Below are 22,576 nucleotides of genomic sequence, written 5' to 3'. Positions count from 1 at the left end.
GAATGTTAAAATCAGAAAAAAATAAAATAAAATAAAAAGAACCTGCAAATCTTGTCTTCTGCCCTCTCCTTAAAGATCTGCATTAAAGGACATTCCTGGCCCTCCTTTGTAATACATTCCATGGTCTCACAATCCTCAAGGAATTTTTATCCTAATGTCAGGCTTCAAAAGAACAACGTTAAGAAATTATAGAGTTCAAAAAGAAAAAGAGAAAGAGAAGGATTCATTTCTTTCTTTCTTTTTTTTTCCCCCCACTGCTTCAGAATTTTCCCTGGGCTTCCAATTGGACATGCTGTTCTCCACTGCCTCTAGGCACGTCAGAAAACCATTAAGCAGTTTTGATGTACCCGGTTTCATGTCAATTATGTTTCTCCCCAGACCCAGTTCCTTTCTAGAGGCCAACATGCTCAGCCTTCGTGGTATGCATGTCTTTGCACACAAATCCATGTAAATATGTGGTGGAGTATGTATATATTCCACATGCTAGCTAACTTTTATCTTTATGAAATTATTTGAAAACTCTTAGAAGATAAATGTCATTAAAATTGAGTTTCCATAAGCAAAGTCAGTGCTGCTAATGATGAGTACAGATATATGAGTCAATGCTAGTGACCACATTTCTGTAATGATAATTGAATTTTGTGATTTCATGGCAGTTACTGTTATTCTCTGCTTAAATCTAGGAAGATGCTGAGAATCGTTTAATCTTCTTTATAGCACTTTCAATCCCTCTCAACAATGTCATTCTACCCAAGTCAAAATAGTGTGTTTCAGATTTACGGGGAAAATACAAAGATTTGGGGTAGAGTTTTTTTTCTTTGGGTGCCTCTGGTGAATCATGTATTTTGCTTCTGCTTGTTTTGATCAACATATGAAAAAAAATATGCATCTTTTGAGAACTGTGTTATTGGTTCTAGTCATTGAACCTCGGCTTCCCTTTTATCCCTGTAATATTAAAACTAAGAATGTGCTTTACTCTGGGTAAACACAGAACAAGAGAATAGTTACCTTAATGCACCAGGGATGCAAAAACTCCAGAGAAAGTCACATCTCCTGCAAGTTTATCCGGGGTCAGGGCATACCAATGATTCATACAGTTCCAAAGCCATCTGATGTGTTTAAAGTGGAAATGTCCTATAGTTCACTGTGATTTCCTTAGGCACATATATTCTGCTCTCCATTCCTTATTATTAAAAGAACCATGTAGGAATCTAGCTAATTGCATTTGAACTCCATCAAACTGGGTAGAATTTTTGGACCTTCAAATAGATAAAATTATTTAATATGATTTTTTTTTGTACTGGGGGATTGAACTCAGGGGCAGTCAATCACTGAGCTACATCTCCAGCCCTATTTTGTATTTTATTTAGAGACAGGGTCTCACTGAGTTGCTTAGTACCTCACTTTTGCTGAGGTTGCTTTTGAACTTGTGATCCTCCTGCCTCAGCCTCCTGTGTTGCTGAGGTTACAGGCATGCACACACAACCTGAAATTGGTATTTGCTTGGTTCCCAAAGGTACCAAGGAAGGAGGACCCAGGGTCCAGCTTGTTTGGTTATGTAGAATTTAGTGAGTATAGTTTCTCCTTGTGGCCTCAAGATTGCATAGAAACTTAATCCAGCAACTCAGCCGGGGGTAACAGGTCAGCTTCAGCATCAGTCATTTATTCATTTACTCCACAGATCTTGATCACTCGCTGTGCTTGCAACTGAAAAAACTCTTCTCCCTTGGCTTCATCTTACCTTTCAACTCTTGAGTTGTCAAGATTGAAGTTCACATCCTCATAAATCTACGAAGATGATGGAATTCATTTATCTTCACAACACTCATCTATCAAGAACCAACTTAGTTGATCCCTTGTGGGGGCTGCTGTAAGGTAACTCTAGGCGTGCAAAACCCCATCATGTCGTCAAGGAGCTTACACTGAATGAAGAGCGCCCTCTTTCCCAGTCATTTTCTCATTTATTTTCTCTTTAAAAGGGAAATAACTCATCCTCGTCTACACGGTGGCCAATGTAATTTTGTTTTATCTTTTCGTCTTGACACCTTCTCACCCATCTCTAAAAGTGGAGAAAGTTCTTAAAGGAATTCAATGACTTAGTTTTTTGATTTGGACTAGCAAGAATCCATATTTGATGACTAAGTTTGGATCTGGGACTAAAACGCTCATTTTGAAGACTGCACTAACATGACTCATTATTAGATTAAGCTGATTCTAATTAGATCAGCCATCTCTTGACATAAAGAAGAAAAATCTATTTTCTTTATAATGTGGCAATTTCTAGGAAACTGGCCCCACCATCCTAAATTAAAACCAGGTTTCCACAAGTTGGATTCATGCCTTCTTGAGCCTTTGGTATTATATTTGGTCTGTTTAGTTAGTTAAATAATGGTAACAAAAGAAGACAGAATAGATTATATTAAATAAAGGGAAATTTAAGGGAATAATTATGGTATTAGGCTGGGCCAGAGGTGAGGGTTGTAAGTAATAAGAGATCTGATTTTTAAACAAAGTGCTACGTCTTCATTTGGCATGATCCTTCCTGGGTAAGTGGAATATTTTATCCCATTCCCAAAAGCAAGAGAAAGTGAATTCTGCAGAGTGTTGGGTGAGACATTTATAGGTTCTAAAATATCTTGTATGAATTTGCTTAACTTCTTGTTTTAAATGAAGGCATTAAAATTCCAATGAAATAGAATATTACAATAAGGAACCAGGTGTAGGAACGTGCAAGTTTGGATATTCACTTCTACGAGTCTAGTGCATGAATAGTCCACCTGATTATTCAGTGGACATCTTATATGGAAATAACAATCATGGAAAAGAATCTTCAGGCAAATGAGTCCTAGGAAGTTTTTATTTTACTTGAAAGACATGTAAGAAAAATGGAACTCCTTTGGCAACCTGGCAGGAGCTGCTTCCAATGATGAGTGAAATGACTGCTTATTAGAGAGCTGGTTTTTGCTGGGTGCCGTGGCACATGCCTGTAATCCCAGCAACACAGGAGGCCAAGGCAAGAGGATTGAACCCAAGTTTAAGGCCAGCCTCAGCAACTTAGTGAGACCCTGTCTCAAAATTAAAAAAAAAAAAAAAAGGCTGAGAGTGTAGCTCAGTGGTAATTACTCCCGGACTCAAGCGAAGTACCAGATAAACGAACAAACAAAAAAACCTAGAGAGCTAGTTTATGACCTAAACTTCTACTCAATGTTTTATAGTTAAGTGGACTTTTATAGCCCATCCCTTCATTTTATCCTTCCTAACCCTTTTCTCCAACTCAAAGACTCAGGCTAGTCAGACACAGTGATCAGTTTTGTGCTAACTTATTCCATGACCCCGTGACATCAGATCTCTTGGGTCAGCTAAGGAGACATTTGTCAATAGTGATGTATAACCTATCACTGGTTTCCTGGTTAGGTGCCAATATTTATTTGTAGATAATGTAACTCACTTATGATGAGCTCAAATTGGGTTAGCCTTTATACAAATGTTTTTATTTAATATTCAAACATGATTCCCATGAAGAATATACTGTTATAATCCCTATTTTTGGAGATGAGCAAATGGGCTTAAAAAGGTTAAATCATGTATCCAAGTTGACACAACAGGTAGAGGGAGAGATTATGGTCAAAGTCGGAATAAACTGATTCCAACAGCCCACACTCATAGCCACTAACAGTGGCTCTGATATCTTCAGGATGTGCCAAATTGGAATTTCAAATGATCTCATTCATCCTTCAGGAGAAAATGGTAACCAAGGGACTAAATGGTAAAATACCCATGAGCCTACACCTAGTTTGAACCAACACTGAGTCTGTAATGCAGACCTCTAAGGGTATCTGTTGGTTTGTTTCCTTGGACCCTATTTGGCTGGACTGAACTTGTGTACATTCTTGGTTCATAGATTGTGATAACACCACTGATTATGAATCAAAGGAGTTTGGGCTGGGGATGTGGCTCAAGCAGTAGCGCGCTTACCTGGCATGCGCAGGGCGCTGGGATCGATCCTCAGCACCACATAAAAATAAAATAAAGATGTTGTGTCCACTGGAAACTGAAATATAAATATTAAAAAATTCTGTCTCTCTCTCTCTCTTTAAAAAAAAAGAAGAAGTGTGTTTTTGCCTATAGCTTCCTCTGGGCTCCTTTCAGAGCAAATCAAACCAGTTTTCTTATCCTGTCTTGGTTTCTCAGACTGAAGAGTGTGTGGACATCTCCATCTGAAATGAATTCTTCTTTCATCCTCAATCCTGTTTTAGTCAGCTTTTCATCACTGTGACCCAAACACCTGACATGAACAATTTAGAGGAGGAAAAGTCTATTTAGATTCATGGTTTCAGAGGTTCAGTAAGTAGGGAGTCGGCTGCATTCATAACTCTGGAACTGAAGGGGGGCAGAACATCGTGGCAGAAGGGCATGATGGGAGAACGCAGCTCAGGACACGGGAAGCAGGAAGTCGAGAGAGAGCTCCTTAGCAGGGACAAAATATAAACCCCAAAGTCATATCCCCAATGACCTACTTCATCCAGCCACACCTCACCTGCCTATAGTTACAACCAAGCTAACCTACATCGGTGGATTAATGCACTGATTAGGTTACAACCCTCACAATCTACTCATTTCACCTCTGAATATTCTTGCCCTGTCTCACCCAGGGGCTTTTGGGAGTCAACTCACATCTGAACTAGAAGAATATCCTTGTAGCTAAACTCCACCCATCCTGCAAGTTCCCTCGCAGATATCATCTCTTCTATAAAGAATTTCTTGATCTACCTGCCCTCCTCTTTCAGACATTTCCTACCTCAACCAGGTAAAAGAATTTCTATCTTTTCTGGCCTTTTATTATGACTTTGTGGGGTCTTAGAATTGTTGAAACACATTTTTTTCTCCCTGGTACTTGGATGGTAAGTTCCCTGAAGGCAGGGTCTACATGGCAGCCATCATGGAATCCCCACTAGTACCTGGTTCATTCCCTTCTCTCTCTCTCACTAGGGGCAGTCAGTGGTTGATAGGTGAAGCAATGGGTGCCCAGAGTGAAGGAAGATGCACACTCTGAATCTCAATCTCTGTTCTGGTGATCATTTCTTCATGACCTTTACATTAGATGACCTTGATGACTTAAAAAAAATAGCTTCCTGTAATCAACAGACGTGCTAGAGGAACCTAACATGTTAGGTTACACATCTGCTGTGACTCCTTTGGATCAGAGACAAATGTTTTTTAGTGAGACTTTTCATAGGTTGCACCTGAAGGAATTCATTCTCATTAGTGGAAAGAACATTTTTGTTTAAGTAGTTTTATCCTTCATAAATTAGATATTACCCCAGTGTCCAAAAACTTTCAGCTCTGCTTTTATCAGGATGGTATAGTAATGGGTTTTTTGTTGTTGTTGTTTTGTTTTGGTGGGGGAGAGCTTTGTTTCTCACTTAGGAATAGAAAATACAATTTCATTTCTTTTACTTGAAAGAAGAAGCTTTGTATTCTTTTCTTATTGGTTAAAAAAAATCTCTTTTTTTCCTATAAAACATGAATTCCTTTTGCCTTTGAGTCCCAAATGCCAAATATCAACCATGCATCTCCCACTTCAATCAATAGATCAGTACATAAATTTCTTGCTGAAGCAGGAAACACTCAACCCAATTGAGCTGACTGGTTTTACCAAAGGGATGTTAGAGCCAACTCCAGTGCTGCACCTCAGGTGAACTTGAGCTTGCGTTGATCTGGAGTAGTAGTTCCTTCACTTCATGGGCATGAAACTTGCCTCTCTTTGTCATGTGTTTCCCACTGGCATGTGGCTTAGGAGTTTACAAGTGGCTGATTACCATACATACAAAGAAATCGAATAAGGCAACAGGGAGAGAGCAGCCAGGGAGATCTTTCCTCTCTGAGAAGTTCAGGTGAAAGCCAACATTCTAACCACTGTGGCTGCACAAGGTCCAACAGCATTTTCCACAGCATTGAGGTTTTGAACTCAGTATGTTGGATGGATTATAAATCACCATCAGCATCCTGCCAGTCCACATAACCCCAACTGCTGTAGCAGTTCTCACTTTCCTCCTGGATTTTTTTTTTTTTTTTTTTTTTTAGCAACTGCATAGTGTAGTAAGAACAGATTGTTTTTTTTTGCTTTCTCCATTTGGGGGGCAGTTTTCCAGCCCATATAAATGTTCATTTTTTCATTCAAAAAATAAATATATGTTGAGAGCATAGACTGCGGGAAGTGTTGTAGGTGCTAAGGACAACAGGATCTTGTCTTTGAGGTTTTTATATAAGGAAGAAATGACACAAATATACAATAAATTATGAATGAATGTATTAATATATCTTCATAATATATATATATATATATATATATATATATATATATATATATATATATTATATATATAAACAAGATGACTTGGAAGTGACCTGTGGTGGGGAGATGATTAGTTTGTCATAAAATGTCTCTTAAGGAGATTTGTCCAGGATTAAGATCATGTGAAGTTGGAAGGAGCCGTGAGCTCTTGTTGGAAATGGATTTTGGAAGGCTGAGAATGCAAGCCACTGGAAGCCACAGGAACAATTAGAAGACTTCTTAGTGTGATCAGATGAGGGGGTTTGGTTAAAGAAGAAAAAGTGGAGATGGTGGACAAAAACAAACATAGAAAGGATGGATTTGTCTTTTTAAAAAAATTTCCAGAAGATATTTCCACAAGGAATTGAGAGGTGCCAAATTTTTAAAATTCCATAATGGATCTTGATCTCCAACACAATATCAAATCTATTACTAATTTTTCAAGTGTGGTACACCACCTTACTGATGTGTAGAAATTTCTCAATTTTGTCTTTGAGAAATTCCATTCGTCATTTACCAATCCCATGTTTAACTGCAGATCACCTTCTCAGAGGATATTGGAAGGATGAAGAAAAGTAGGATCTGACTGAACAGATCCAATCTCAAAAGGTCTGGTACTGTTTGACTCTGTTCGTGGAATATTCTCCAAGTGAAATAATTGCAGAAATAAAGTAGAGATCAGTGGTAGCCAGGGATCAGACAACAAGAGGGGAAGGCATAACTGCAAGGTGACTCCGTGAGTACTCTTTTGCATGATGAAGTGGTTATATACCCTGACTGTGGTGATAAAATCTGATGTAATCACACACACACACATGCAGACAGCATGAAATCCAAATAAAGTTTTGATGATGAACTGTGGTTACAAAAGATAGCATTAGGTGGAAGTATCAGGGAAGAGGACATGGGAACTCTAAGTGTATTTTGTAACTTTTCATGAGCCTAGAATTATCTTCAAAATATTTCAAAATGCAAAAACATAAAATCAAAATGAATAAATAATCACATAAATGTCTATAAAATGAGGTTGTCTATCATCTTTATTGTCAAAGTTTAGCACAATCATGCTCAATGAATGATGAGCATGCATTCTAAGGAATGCAGCAGTAGGTGGTCTTGTGTGAATATCACAGAGTGTACTTATGCAAACTAAGGTGACTTTGGTGCAGTAGACAATGCCATCTGAAGGAGCCACCATCAGTCAGTCATAGATGTGCCCAACACTTACTGAACTGCCTTTATGCAGTGCATGAGTATATACAAAAGAACCATTATTTTAAAACAATTTGGGGCTAGAGTTTTCTTATTTCACAAGAATACCTAGGTAGACTTTTGGGTGGTTGTAAAATGAGAACCAATTTAAAACTAAAATGATTTACCCAGATAGTTTCAAAAGCAAAGTTTTAAAATTCTGCCTTTGGAAAAAAAAAAAAAAAACAACAAAACAGCATTCTAGACAAATTTGTAAAGACAGAAAGTAGATTAGAGAGATTAGAGGTTATCAAGGGCTCAGGGAAGGGAGACCAGAGGAAGTTTTCTTAGTGGAAACAGAATTCCTGCTTGTGGTGATGAAAAATATTTGGAAATAGGGGTGATGGTTGCACAACTCTGAATGATAAGAAATGCTGCTGACCTGGAGACTTAAAAATGGCTAAAATAGCAAAATTTATGTCATATGTATTTTACATATGACCCTCCCCCATTAAAAAAAAAGAACATTTACTTTGATCCATGGATGCTTGTGAATATGATTATCTAGACCTACACAGCTCTAAAAATGGTTTTGGATTTAAAAAAAAAATAGTATTTCAATTACTGAAAATGGATGAGCTACCTAGGGAGGGATGGAAAGGAGAGAAATAAAGAAAACAGATTGAATCCTTTACATCAATGCTTAATTAGATAGGGAGAAACCAGCATAGGAAGGTGGGAAGGAAGAGCCAATGAGACAGGAGAAAGACATGGAGGGCAAGTGGTCCTGGAAGCCAGGAGCGTTGCTACGTCTGAGGGCTGAAGGGTTGAGTACCCCGGGGGAGGCTGGAGGTGGGAAGAACTGAGCACAGAGAGGGATATGGCAGCACAGGGATCCTCAGTGACGAGACTGGAGCTGTCCCACTAACCCCTGTCCTATTTGTGGTGGGACAAACACAGACAGCTGTGAGTTGAGGAGGGCACAGAGGCACAGAATCAAGGTGGCAAATATTGATGTGGTCGAGTCCCTGTAGCGTGCTGTTTTTAAGTCCTTTGGGTACAAACCGAGGAGTGGGATAGAAAAAAAAAAAAAGTGGCAAGCTGGCCATTCTTGGCACACCTTTAGAAATGGGAGGCAAAGTTGATAAGGAGAAATATAAGGTCAAGAAGTAGTTGTTTAAGCTTGTAGCATGCTTGTAATCCATGGGAATAGTCTAGTAGAGGGGAAAGGATAGAGACGTGGATGAGCCACAATACTTAATGTTCACTCCAAGGCACCCATGAATCATCCTGTCACCTGCTCTTCTCCTCCTGGGTGCACATCAGCAAGATTCTGGGCTTCAGATACTCACAAAAAATCACAATCTTATGTCCCCTTCCCTGTCCTGAGGATACCAGTTCCTCCAGGAGGGTTGGAAGCCAGGAGCGTTGCTACTCTGAGGGCTGAAGGGTTAGCATGGTGGAAGGGTTAGCATACCTCAGGGAGGCTGGGGTCAGGCTGTGACCTCCATTCTCCTCCTTCCAAAGGTCTTGAATCTTTAAAAATAATCTTGTTAACTGTCCTCTGCACATGGAAAACCCCCAACCCTCTTGATCCAAAGCTCTGCTGACTTCCTTGGGATATGGAGAGAGATATTCTCTTTCATTCTGTAACAAAGATCCTACAGGGGGGCAATAGAAGTCAACAGAATAAACATTTCATCAGTTAATTCTCTCCCCTTAATTTTGTAATACCTCAAAAGCTACTTTTTTGTAACTAATTTTATAACTTACACATTATTAATTAACTACATTATAAACATTTTCCTATGTCACTAAGTATTCTTTTACTCAATGGTCATTAATGGCTGCAGAGAATTTTATGTTTTGGACATACCATAATTTGTCTCACCATCATATTGCCGGATAGTTTCCAATAAAGTTTCAAATTTTCCACCATGCTAAATGAAATGAAACTGTTCATTAATCTCTTTGTGTATCTCTGACCATACTGTTAAGACCATTTCCTAGAAGCTGAATTTGGAGGATTAGAGGATAAGAACATTTTAAGTATTCATAAAAACATTGTCAATAGAATGTAAATTGTATGCTGGTTAATTTACTTGGGTACTTCTGTTTTGTCCATCCTGTTATTAAAATCGTTTTGCCTTCCCTGGGGTTTTTCAGCCTGGACTTTTGGATTAGGAAAAGGAGCAAAGAATTGGCAAAGTTAAAGACCTGTGGCTTTGACATTCCAGCCAGACTTGAACGTGGTTTAGACTGTGACCATCCTTTCCTCCTGTGGAAGGAAAAGAAAGATTATGAGATTTCTTGCACATATGGATAACATTTCCCTTGAAATACTCAGGGGCTAACAAAACAAAAATAAGTGTCTTTGGGAAGGTGTCTGGAGGTTTTGTGGGGATTAAAATGACTGGAGATGGTCTTAGAAAGTATCTGCACAGCGTTCAGTAACACATCAAGGGCGATCAACACGGATGCACCTCCAGGTCTGGAATCATAAGTAATATAATGGTGACAGACTGCTGACAAACTCACAGGACCCTCTTGTGACACATGCTAGGCTACAGCAGAGTGGGTCTATGGGGACAGAGTCACTGGCAGAGAGCTAGACTGAATCACAGGGCCTTGTTAAAGGGAGGTCAGAGAGCAAGTGAGGCAAATGATTCAGAATTCAGGATGAGGCTCAGAGCAGTGCACTCCACCAAATGCCATTCCTTTCTCTTTCCAATCAATATAATCATGGTGACATTGACCAGAAAGGGGGGGGGGGGAATCTGGTAGAAATCCTAAGCCTTATGATCCAAGCTTTTGTCTATATGAAAGGAAGTTGCATTGATGCTTTGTTCCACTTTCCCATTAATCTCTCCTGACTCCAGCCTTCCCCAGGGAATATCATTTGCCTGATCCTGATGAATGCACTTCATCAATTATTTCTGTTGGACCTTTACTACTGCGTCAACCAGAAAATGTTTCTGGTTGTTAAATACTCTCACAGAGTTGTAAAAGCAAAGCAAAATATAGCAAAACCAACTCCTCTAATGCTTCATACATCTATCAATGTTAACTCCACTGTTCTTCAGAGGCCCCAGGACATTCCAGTCATCCATGTCATGGGGCAGCAAGTTTGAAGTGAGATTTCTTGAGTTAGAGTTATTTGGGGAATTAAACAAGTTAATATATAAGATGCTTAAAATCATCTTGGTTTATGGCAAGTGTTGACTTCAATGCAAGCTCCACTAGGGCAAGGGTTGCATTTTGCTGTTGTTCATTGAACAATAGCAGTGACTGGCACATAGTATGTGCTCAATAAATGAATGTTATAGATTGGATCTGGAATGTCCTCCAAAAAACTCATGTGTTAGGCAAAGCAGCAATGTTCAGAGATGAAATGATTGGATCCACTCAACAGTGGATTAATCCATTTGATGGATTAATAATTTGAATTGGCTACTGACTGGTAACTCTAGACAGGTGGGGCATGGCTGGAGAAATAGCCTTTTTTTCCCTCAATTTCCTGGCTGGCATGAGCTGAGCTCCTCTGCCATGCAATTCCACCATGATGTTTCTGCAATGGAGGGTGCAGACCATGTACCAAGACATCTGAAACCATGAGTCAAAGTAACTCATTCCTCCTCTAAGTTGTTCTTATCAAATATTCTTGTCAGATACTTTGGTCCCAGTGAGAAAAAGCTGACTAACAGTATTTGTGGCTTAGTTGTACATTACAGCTGTTATTGGTGGGATTGGAGGAGCATGCATGGTAGTGATATTAACAATGACACATATTTATTGAATGCTCCCTATACACAAAGCACCATGCCTGGAGCTTTATGTTTTTTACCTTCTTTATTCCTCATAACAACCTTATGAGTTAGTTATTACTGTTAGATCCCTTGTATAAATGTGCAAAATGAAGGCAGGAGAGACTAATTAAGCAACTTGCCCAAATCCATACAACTAGTAAGTTAACCATCTGGATTAAAACTTGGGCAGTCCAGCTTGAGGTCCATATCAGGAAATAAAGTAATATTATTTTCTGTTCTGAAAATCAGTATGTAAAAGATTAAGATGTTGCAGAAGTCCTGTTTTACAGTGTCTTAAAGGACTAGCATATTTTTTAGGAAGATATTGGCCAGCTCTTTCTAGGTGGTTGTGGGGATGTGAACCACTTGACCTCTGCTAGGAATGAGGCCACTGTCCATCCTCATGCATGTGTGAGGGGACTATGTCTGCTGAAATGAGTTCCCTACTTGCATTTAAAAAACACAGCAGCATATCTGTTTTTACTCCCTCTGACTACATCTCTTTCTCCATAATGTGTGTGTGTCTATAGAATTATGCGCACATTTAGGTATGTGTGTATGTATGTATGTTTAACCATTTGAAACTAAGTTGCAGATGTTATGATCTTTCACCCCTAAATACTTCAGCACATGTCTTCTAAGAGTAAGAACATTTTTTTAATTGACTTTAAAAAAATAAATAAATGATAGCAGAATGCATTACAATTCTTATTATATATATACAACACAATTTTTCATATCTCTGGTTATATATAAAGTATGTTGACACCAATTTGTGTCTTCATACATGTACTTTGGATAATGATGTCTATCACATTCCACCATCCTTGCTAAACCCCTGCCCTCTCCCTTCCCCTCCCACCCCTCTGCCCTATCTAGAGTTCATCTATTCCTCCCATGTTCCCCTTCCCTACCCCACTATGAATCAGCCTCCTTATATCAGAGAAAACATTCTGCATTTGTGTTTTTTGGGGATTGACTAGGACATTTGTCTACACAATCACAGTACCATTATTGCCTCAAGAAATTTAACACTGGATCAATAATATGATCTATCTATAGTATATACTTGATATCTTTTCTAAAATTCAAGTCCCAAAGACCACAGATTGTATTTATTTACCTTTAATCTAGAAAATTCTCTTGAAATTCTTTTACTTTCATGACATGAACAAGTTTGAAGAATCCAGGTCAGTTGGTTTGTGGAATGGCATGCAATTTGGATGTGTCTGACTCTTTTCTTCTCATTAGATTCAGCTTATGTATGTTGTGAGAAGAGTATCTCATGGGTAATGTTAAATCTCTCAGTGTATCAAATCAGAAAGTGCATGAAATGTGTTCCATTATTAGATTTAAATTTAACCACTGTTCCAACAGATTTCTCCATGGCAAAGACCCCTTTCTCCTCTATAAATAATTATTTGGGGATAGCTTTTTGAGACCCTGTGTTTATATTCTCCCGAACAATTTTCATCAAGTGGTTTTTCTATCCATGGGTCATCCTTTCCTGGGTTGTTTATTACATTTGTAATTGCATAATATTTCACTTACATTTTACTTTTTGAGGAAGGGTCATTTGGGAGTAAAGCTCACATGTGTCTTAGACTAGACCTCTTCTCTCCCTGCCTGGACATCCTTAAATATTGATGTAAAATGGGGCTGAGATCTTAAAAAAAAAAATTCCACTGGAATCTCAAACCATTTTCACAGCAGTTTTGTAAACAAGTGGATAAACTTCATTCAGAAATTCATGCATTTTCAATACAGAAACATATTCTTAAGTACCTATGCTTTTAAAAAAATTAATTGATACAAGAAGGTGCTGGTGGTCAACCACAGAAGACACCTGCTCTAGTGTAAACATATTATTCAAACTTGTCTTTGCATTTCATTGAGAATTAAATGTTAGCAACCGCAGATAAGGTAAAACCAGGCACAGAATTATATCAGATCGTTTGATACACTCTCTGTCTTCATTGTGTCATGTTTTAATAAAAACTTGTGATTTCAGATGCAGAATTGCTCTTTAATACTGTTGAATGAAAAAAAGAATGTGAAAAATCTATTTATTTACAAGGTTTTTAATATATGAATGTTGGATAATGTAAGATTTTTGGTTGAAAGAAAAATATAAAAAATATCAATCTTCAGAGAAGTTCATTGTTACCCTGCAAGATTAGGCTTAGGGCAGCAGGCATCAATCATTTAGTAAGTTTGAAGTCCGGGGATTTGATTTACAGTTGAGTTCTTTTCAGAATTGTTCTCTTAACCAATGGATTTTCTTCTGCATCATTCAAAGAGAAATAGTTCAGGTCTAATATTTTAAGAAGAAAATTTCCATTTGGATGTCATTTCCCTCTCCCCAGAGTTCTCAAATTCAGCAATTCCATTCATTTAATTTAATTCAACGTTTTAAATGTGCCTATCTCTCGGTTCGATGTTGTGCATACAGATAGAATAAGAAAGAAGAGAAAGAATATTCAAGTAAACTTCGTGGCAATGGTTTCTGCCTTTTGGGGAATTAGCCTAATTCAAATCTGGAACAGATGGTTCTTGGATTTAGGGCAACTTCTTGATGAGGCTTGATGAGCTCTCTCGGGTAAGAAGGATAAGCTTCCACCCTGGTGACCCACTGATTCTCTGTGTCTTGAGTCTAGAGCTGCCTCTAGCCAAAGCAGTTGCCACTGGGAAATGTTGTTTGGAACAATAGCAGTTACAGCCCTGTGAGTTCTTATTGCTCATAGATTTCCAGCTTTCTCTGTCATCCCCATGAGAAGCCCCTTGAATGTCAGGGATAAGCAGAGATTATTGGTTTCTCCATATTCTTCTTAATGAGAAGATAATATTGTAGCAGATCTCATACTGGGCTGAAGGTTGAGAAGCCCTAGATAATGGTTTTAATCTTACCACAGAGCCTCTGGGTACTGGAAAGAAGAAATTGTCCCAGACTTTTCTGACTCAGAGTGACTTTGCCACTGTAACTGTCACAGAAAGTGACAATAAGACTCAATAAAACTTTTTGGAATAGGGACTTTCTCAAACATCAGAATCTACAGCTATTAATTTCAGAGAAACTGATAAGTATACATATCATAAGAAATTAATGAATGTATACATAGAAACATACATAAAAATACATGTATGTGTTTATTATACAAATGTTACATACTACACTTAAATACATATATACATGTTTAATGCTATGAACAAAATGTACAAAAATTCTCAATGCATATTATTTTCAATTCAATGTATATTCGTTGATTTATACATTTTTTATTCCTTCGGAGCAATAGTCATAATATTGCACATAGAAGCTAGACAAGTTTGCAACTAACACGAGCTCTAACCTAGAACTCCACAATAGGCTCTTGGGAAAGGGAATAAAGAATCAGGATGGAAATTGAAGTAGTGCAAATATGCTACTCAAAAGGAACTGTCAGCAATTAGTGGAAGCAAGAATATGGTCTGACAATTAAATGCATCATTCACTTAAAAATTACTTTTGGAATACTTTCTCTGCTCAAAGTGCTCTATTAGGAGTGGATTACAAAGCTAAGACATAATTGCTGCCTTCAAAGGTCTCCCAGTGTAGTGGAGGAAGAGATATAGGAACAGACAATTTAGCACTGGGTGAGGAATTATGACAATACCAAGAGGAAGACTCTAACCCAAGCAGAGTGGGGAGAGAGCTAGGGCAGAGGAGACTCTGTGGAAGACCAAAGCAGAGGTATGTGTCAGAGTTCTTCAGAGGAAATAGAACCCATAGAATAGATAGATGGATCAAAAGAGAGATAAATATATGTTAGAAATAGATTAATCTAGATATGGGTACACATATATCTTTGTATCTAGATAAAGATATTATAGGGAATTGGCTGAAGCAATGATGGAGGCCAACAAGTTCCAAGTTCTACAGTTGGTAGTCTGGAGATCAGGAGAGCCAATGGTGCAGTTCTAGTTCAAGTCCAAAGAAAATCACGAGAGCTAAAGACATAATTGCAGCCCAAATGCTAGCTTCCTTGAGATCCAGGAGGATCTACGGTTTCAGTTCAAGGGCAAAGGCAGGACAAAGGTGATGTCCCAGTTCAAAGGCCTCAGGCAGGAGGGGTTTCCACCTATTGGAGGGAGGATAAATCTTTTTGTTTTATTCTTTTAGAGTGAGGTGGAATTAGTGAGGATGCTGAATGAGGAAAGCCCTCGAGGACAGGTGAGAAGAAGAAACACACAGCTCAAAGGAAACAGGGACTCACAAGCAATTCTAGCTGAGAATCCTCAAAGCCACTGAGAGATTTTTGAAGATAAGAACAAACAACAATAGATACATTCTTCATAAGCATAAGAGGAGGGGGGCCAATAGGGAGAGGATCAAACAAACATGCAAATACTATCTTGTCTCATTGCTTAGAACCTACATAGTAATTTCAGTGGAGAAGGCCCATCTCCTAGTGATGCTGTGTTTTGCCTGCATTATGATAGTTATTATCATACTCTATCCCTTGGAGGGAGTCTAAGTTTGGGTTAATTCTTTACTCTTAAATCTCCTCTGTCACAAATGTGTCTCGAGTGACAATGTAGTCTTTGAATTCACATTTTTAAATGCTTCTAATACAAAAATCTTTGCATATTTAGGGCTGGGGATGTGGCTCAAGCGGTAGCGCGCTCGCCTGGCATGCGTGCGGCCCGGGTTCGATCCTCAGCACCACATACCAACAAAGATGTTGTGTCCGCCGAGAACTAAAAAAATAAATATTAAAAAAAATCTCTCTCTCTCCTCTCTCACTCTCTTTAAAAAAAAAATCTTTGCACATTTAGATTATTTCCTAACCTTAACTAAAATTCTATGATACTTGTAATATTATCAAACCTCGTCCACATACATATAAAGATGATGTTAAGAGATGTCAAATACCTTATCCAAGTTCATTTAGTTAATACAGAGTAAAGCCAAGATTCAAAATTAAATGTGTCTGACTTCTTTTCAGTCATGTCTCTTCACTATTTAGTGGCAATTTGGAGAGACAGCTCGTATGCTATGAAATGATCCCAGGACTTGGAATCAGAAAACCTGGGTTTGCACCTAGTGGGGTCACTTAGTAAGTAGGGGACCTTGAGTATACCCCTTCTACCATGTGCTTGCTTTGTAAAACAGCAGTAGTCACAAACATCTGATCTGTCTATGTAGATAGTTGAGGGATGCATATAAGTGTTTCATAAACCAAAATCCAGGAGACAACTGTCAGGCTGTATTATTTATAAGGTGGAGGTTGCTGTACCAACAGGTGACAGAAGAGGAAAAATTACAGAGAAGGACTTGGCAAGAGAGATGTGTCCTGGCATCGTGTGGCAATCACACTTCTTTTCTATAGACAAGCAGAGGGGCTGTCTCCAGCCTCCAGCATTTCTGAAGAAGCCGTTTCAAATGCATAATTTTTCAAGCAGGTTTGCTATTCTCTAGGCTTTCTGTTACACTTATAATCATATAAAATCACTTCTAACAACTTGTAGGAAAGCTACGTTCATAAAAACAGTAATTGTTATAATCTAATGTTATGAATAATTGTACTAAATTATAAATATATATTAAGTACTTGTCCCTACAGGAAAGAACAAGAACTATTTTTCCATTCTGAAATCACATTCGGCCTCATTCTAGATGATTCACTCAGCTGATTTCCAACATACACAGAGGAATGAGTCGATTTTGCTTATGATATGACTCTTCTCAGGATAATGGGCTTCCAAATGGGGGTGAGGAGGCTCTAACCATGTCCAGATGATGCTAGTTCTCATGGAGTTTGAAATTTGCTTGCAAAAGAGTAAGTTCTTATAAGGTTAAAGCCTTGTCATTCACCAAAATACTTGTCCACGTGCCAAAAGACCCCCCATAGCATTGGCACCATTAGCATTAACAGATAAATCTATTAATTTGCTCATCACTACTGCTGATCTGAATACTTGAGATCTGAGATACAAATCACAATCTACCCTTTGAACCAATATTTGAGGCTTTTTCTTTTTTTCAAATAGATCACAGAGATGTGAGGTTTTCTTAAAAATTTAATGACATGATGACGAAGAAGACAAGAACGAGAAGAAGAGCAGCTAGATTTATCTAGTGCTAGGAACAGTTATGTTTTTAATATATTAATTCCTTTCAACTTCTCAATAAGTCAATATGAGATGGTTTGTCAATTAGCATTGACTGCATAACAAATCGGCTCAAAAATTAATGACAAAAAACAGTAGTTTCCTTCTTTTCAGCCCACAATACTACTGCTCAGTAAGCTGGTGGTGCTGGGGTCTGAGTAGTGTTTCTGGACTTGACTGGGTTCATTTACACAGATGTGGTCAGATGCTGTTTGGCTGGAGACTGATTGGTCTATGTCCTCAATGAAGATGGCTTATCTCTACCCCATGTGTTCTCTCACTTCTGAGCCTGGAGGCTGGCCAGAGTTCTGAGAAAGTAGGAGCAGTTAAGTTCTCTTAGGACCTAGGCTCAGAATGGGCACACTGTCACTTCTACCATATTGTATTAGCCAAAGCAACTCACAAGGTCAGAGCGGAAAAAGACACTTTAGCAATAAAGCTAATGGTGCCAATGGACTTCACTTCTTGAATGAAAGAGTCTGCAGAGCCACATTTCAAAGAATGAGGATACGAGGAGTAATGATCACAGACATTTTTACAATCTATCATAAGTAGCTACTCTTAATAGCATTTTTTCTTCCATTGAGGAAGCTTAGGCTCAGAGAGGTTTTAAAACTTATTAATAGTCGCACAGCTCTCTGATTTTCATTTTCCTTTTTGGTCATAGTTCTATCCTTGCCCCTATAGAAAACAATTCATAGAAGTGATAAAAAAATTAAATAAGATTAAAACTAACTTAAGGTGAATCTGCAAGTTTTATTCAAACTTTGATCAACCACAAAGAATACAGTAGTACCCCCTGCACAGGAATATGGTATTACCCTTTTGAGACGAGAGTTAGTACAACAATTTATCACACTTTGAAAGTAGTACATAAAGCTGGTTTTCTTTTTAGTTTTTAGGAAAAAAAATAAAGTCTGCCATCTGCCTTCTCTTGTATAGCACAAGAAAACCTCATGACTCATTTGGAATGGAAAACAGAATGCTCTTTTTCTAGATCTTTCTAGGAGTTAGCAACCTGTGAAGTATTTAAACTAGGGTTGAAGGCCATGGCCCTTCCACAGCTCAGTCTTGAGTCTCTGGTCACCTTGCCACATGTCGCTCTATCCTGGGGTTGCATCTACCATCCAGCTAGATGTGACTTGGACCAAGGAGCTCCTGGTTAGTTTTGGGCAACTTTTGACACTGAGTCCTGAAAGTACAGAATGGAGCCATTGGGTCCTTGAATAAAATCCTCTGAGGGTTACTTTTTATGACACTAAAAACATCCTCATGCTTTGATACAATGTTTTACTTAGAGACAAACAGAGAGGCAAATACCTAAGATGTTTAGTTGGTTATTTGGAACAATGATATGGATGACTTTTATCTTCTTTGCAAACTAAAATTTCTAATACAAAGGTGACATTTTTATCAAGTGTGCACACAGACACACAATTTTAAAAAACAAAAGGTTTAGAAAAGTCTGTTAGCAATGGAGGCAGGTGAGTGAAGACAGAATTTGAAAACTGCGAAATACCATCATCTCTAATTCAGATAAAGAAAGATAAAACAATGTTCCTCAAAACCATCTTGAATTACATATGTACTATACTGGTAATGGAAACCTATGTGTTTTCCCAAACAGACACCAATCCTCAAGCTGCAGTGGTGTCCCCAGGATGGGGAGTCAGTGCCCTGCTCTCTGCATGGCTGAATTTGGAGCGGGGAGCTGGTCTTCAGTTGCTGAAACAACTCGGAGGCTGAGGGCTAAAGCAGATGTTTCTAAAGATTAAAAAAAAAAAAGAAGAAGAAAGAAAGAAAAATCGAACTGGCTATCACAGTCATGGAACTTAGATACCCAAACATCCCTTATTGCAAGCATCCACACTAGGCCTTATCCAGCTGAATATTTTTATATTCTTCCTTTTCTTCTCACCTAACTTCTCTGCCCACAAAATAACGTAGTTGGTTGGTGTAAGAGACATGCAAAAGCAGATGAGAACTGTCATCCCTTGGGTCACAGGTGACCTCCTTTCTGGATGTCCTCAAAAGATTCCCCTAACTATCTCTTTTCCACTCTAGTTGGGATTGGGCATTCTTCCTTAATTCCATGATACACTGCATTTTATCAGTTCCAAACTAAGCACCCTTTTGATGATGGTCTATCTCTGCAATTAACTTCTCTGCTAGAATGTGAATTTTTCAAAAGTATGGACCAAGGTTGGGGATGTAGCTCAGTGGTAGAGCACATGCTTAGCATGTGTGAGGCCCTGAGTTCCATCCCCAGCACTGTGAACAATCAAAAAGAAGAACTGAGCATTGTGCATATTTAGAAGCCTAACATTGGGACAATGTCTAGCAATAGTACATGCTCAGTTAACAATTTTTGAACAAGGAAGTGAGTAAATGAACTTGTTGAATTTTTAATTGAGTTGGACTATCTATAGAGGCAAAACCCAAAGAGTCATGTAAAGAAATGGGGCTGGCCTTCTTGCTACCTTGCATAATCACAATTAGCCTGTAAGTGTTGGACAGGGAGCTGTTCACAAGGTTGTTCTCATAGTTCTCAATCTGCAAGTACAGAATGTTACCATTTGGGCTTCCAGAGCCCTTAAGTACTATAGGCACAGTTTTGTGGTACAAAGAGGGAAAGCGCTTCAGAGACTCATCATGATGTCTTTTTTTTTTTTTTAAGGTGGGCACAATATCTTTATTTTATTATCAATTTTTTTTTAGTGGTGCTAAGGATCGAACCCAGTACCTCACACATGCTACCACTGAGCCCCAGCCCCAGCCTCTCATCAGGTATTTTAAACATCAAAAACCTCCTACAAATACCATTTTGATGAATGAAAGGTAAATTGGTAGAAAATAGATGAATTAAAAGCACAAATGGGTTGAGAAAACCAAGGGGCCAAGAGTCTGCCTTCGTGTGAATGGAGTTTCTCACAGCAACACATTGGAGCCTCCCTGGAAGAAATGCCAGGGCTTCCTCTCCCATAGATGGGCCAGTTAGGTCTTGAGTGAACTCTACACCTGACCTGGGCACATCGGTGAGCCAGGGCCCATGCATGTGAAAGGGTCAGGCCTTCTGGGGAGTTTCTTTAAAGTGAGGCTTCGCCAGGGACCCTGGTAGTGTCTGTTCCTTCTAGATTGGAGCATAGAGCCTGGCACCTTCAGTGGGAGCGCCTTGAAGAAGACAGTTCAGGCTCCTCCAGGGGACATATTTCTGAAGCAACAAGTTCATAGGAGTGGCCAGAAGACTGAAGGGTGGAGAAATCAAGTCAGGGACAGGGAGGAGTGAAGTTGGGCTCATAGAGGAGCTTGGGGTTTGGAGAAGTGGCACGGTGAAAGGCCCTCTGGGCTGATTTCTGGTCTCCAGCATCTGACCCGTGTGTTCACCATTCTTTCCTCCTGTTCATCTCCCTCCCAGAGACCCACGCTCCTCACCTGCATCCTGTCTGCCCTCTTGACATTCTGATGGAGAATGCCACCTCTTACTATTACATGACAGTCCCTTTCCCTGTCCTCCTGACAGGTTTTTAGTTTCTGCTTGAATTTTCTCATGAAAGAGGACCTCACTCCCTTCCAAAAAAGTCCATTTCTTCTTCTTCTTCTTTTTTTTTTTTTTGAGAGGAGGACACACCAGGGATTTAACTCAGGGGCACTCAACCTCTGAGCCACATCTCCAGCCTTATTTTGTATTTTATAGGGCCTCACTGAGTTGCTCAGTGCCTCACTTTTGCTAAGACTGGCTTTGAACTGGCTATCCTCTTGCCTCAGCCTCCTGAGCCATTGGGATTTGAGCAACTTTAATTACTAGGAAATTCTTACTTATGTAGAGTTAAGATCTAATTCCCTTTAATAGTGACCTTGTGGCCTGGCTTCTGTGTTCTGCAGGAATACAGTGAGCCCAAGAGTGTCATGCCCTTCTATCCCCTCCATTGATTTCCAGACCCTTTTCCCCTCATCTTAGAGAACATTAGATTGTCAAAATCTCATAAAACTGCAACACCACCCCAAGCCAACTACTACTCTAATGAGAAAACTGTGTTCGCCAAAGGCTTCATATTATTATTATTATTATCATTATTATTATTTTATTGTTCAAGACAATACAATGATCTTGACATATCACACATTTGATTCAAATAGGGTATAAATTCTCATTTTTCCACGTGTACAGATTGCAGGATCACATTGGTTATACAGCCATGTGCATACATACAGCAATCCTTTTCCCTCTAGGTTGTTTCCATGGGGAAAAGTTGGTGGTAATAGTGGGAGTGGTTAGAAGTTGAGTCTCAGGATCTCAAGGACCAAATTATTTACTTTTAGCTGGAATTCAACAACAAAGATGTCTTGGTAAGCTTAATTTTTATTTTGCAAACTACAAATAATAAACAAATTTGTCAAAATGGTCCATGTGGAAGGGACTGAACACTGAGCAGATCTTGAATTGCATAAAATCCTGGATAAAAATCAAAAAACATCCTAGTTGGAAAAGTAAACAGCAGCTGACACTGACAACAACAGTAGAAATAAAACAAAACAAAACAAAAAACAGTAGCTCCTGGATGTCACTGTGTGGCCTGGAACTATACTAGGAGCTACTTCCTACCAGCCCTCACACCGTTGGCTGAGAGTGTATTTGTAAGTCACATAAAAATGCTCCACAGTGAACTGATTCCTTGTATCTATTTCACATGATGGAAACTTGCATAGTAAGGAAGCTGTGATTTGAATATTGAAGATACAGAAATCATCATGTCCCCCATTCTAAACCCTTTTTCTGTCAGCGAAGCCCAGTTTCTTAGGAAGCCTGCTTGCCAGGTCATTGTGCAAAGGCAAAACTTCCTGTGCCTCCCACACTTGACCTTCACTCAAGCTCCTCCCCTTCAGCCTTGACCATGCTTGAGCACCCTTGTGGGAGCCAGGAAGAAACTGAAATTTCAAGTGAGGTTCATTAGTGCAGTCAGTTATTTCTTTGTACAAATAGATTCCATGAAACTTGGCCAAGTGAAGTCGGGGGACTCCTCTATTATTTGTAAGTTGCAAAATAAAAATTAAGCTTTCAAGACATCTAATAAGAGTAGAGAGAAGAGGAATAGTT

This window comes from Urocitellus parryii, chromosome 9 (genome assembly GCF_045843805.1).
Source record: "Urocitellus parryii isolate mUroPar1 chromosome 9, mUroPar1.hap1, whole genome shotgun sequence".
Taxonomy (NCBI): Eukaryota; Metazoa; Chordata; class Mammalia; order Rodentia; family Sciuridae; genus Urocitellus; species Urocitellus parryii.
The sequence above is the reverse complement of the archived record's forward strand: the minus strand, read 5'-3'. Positions refer to the sequence as shown.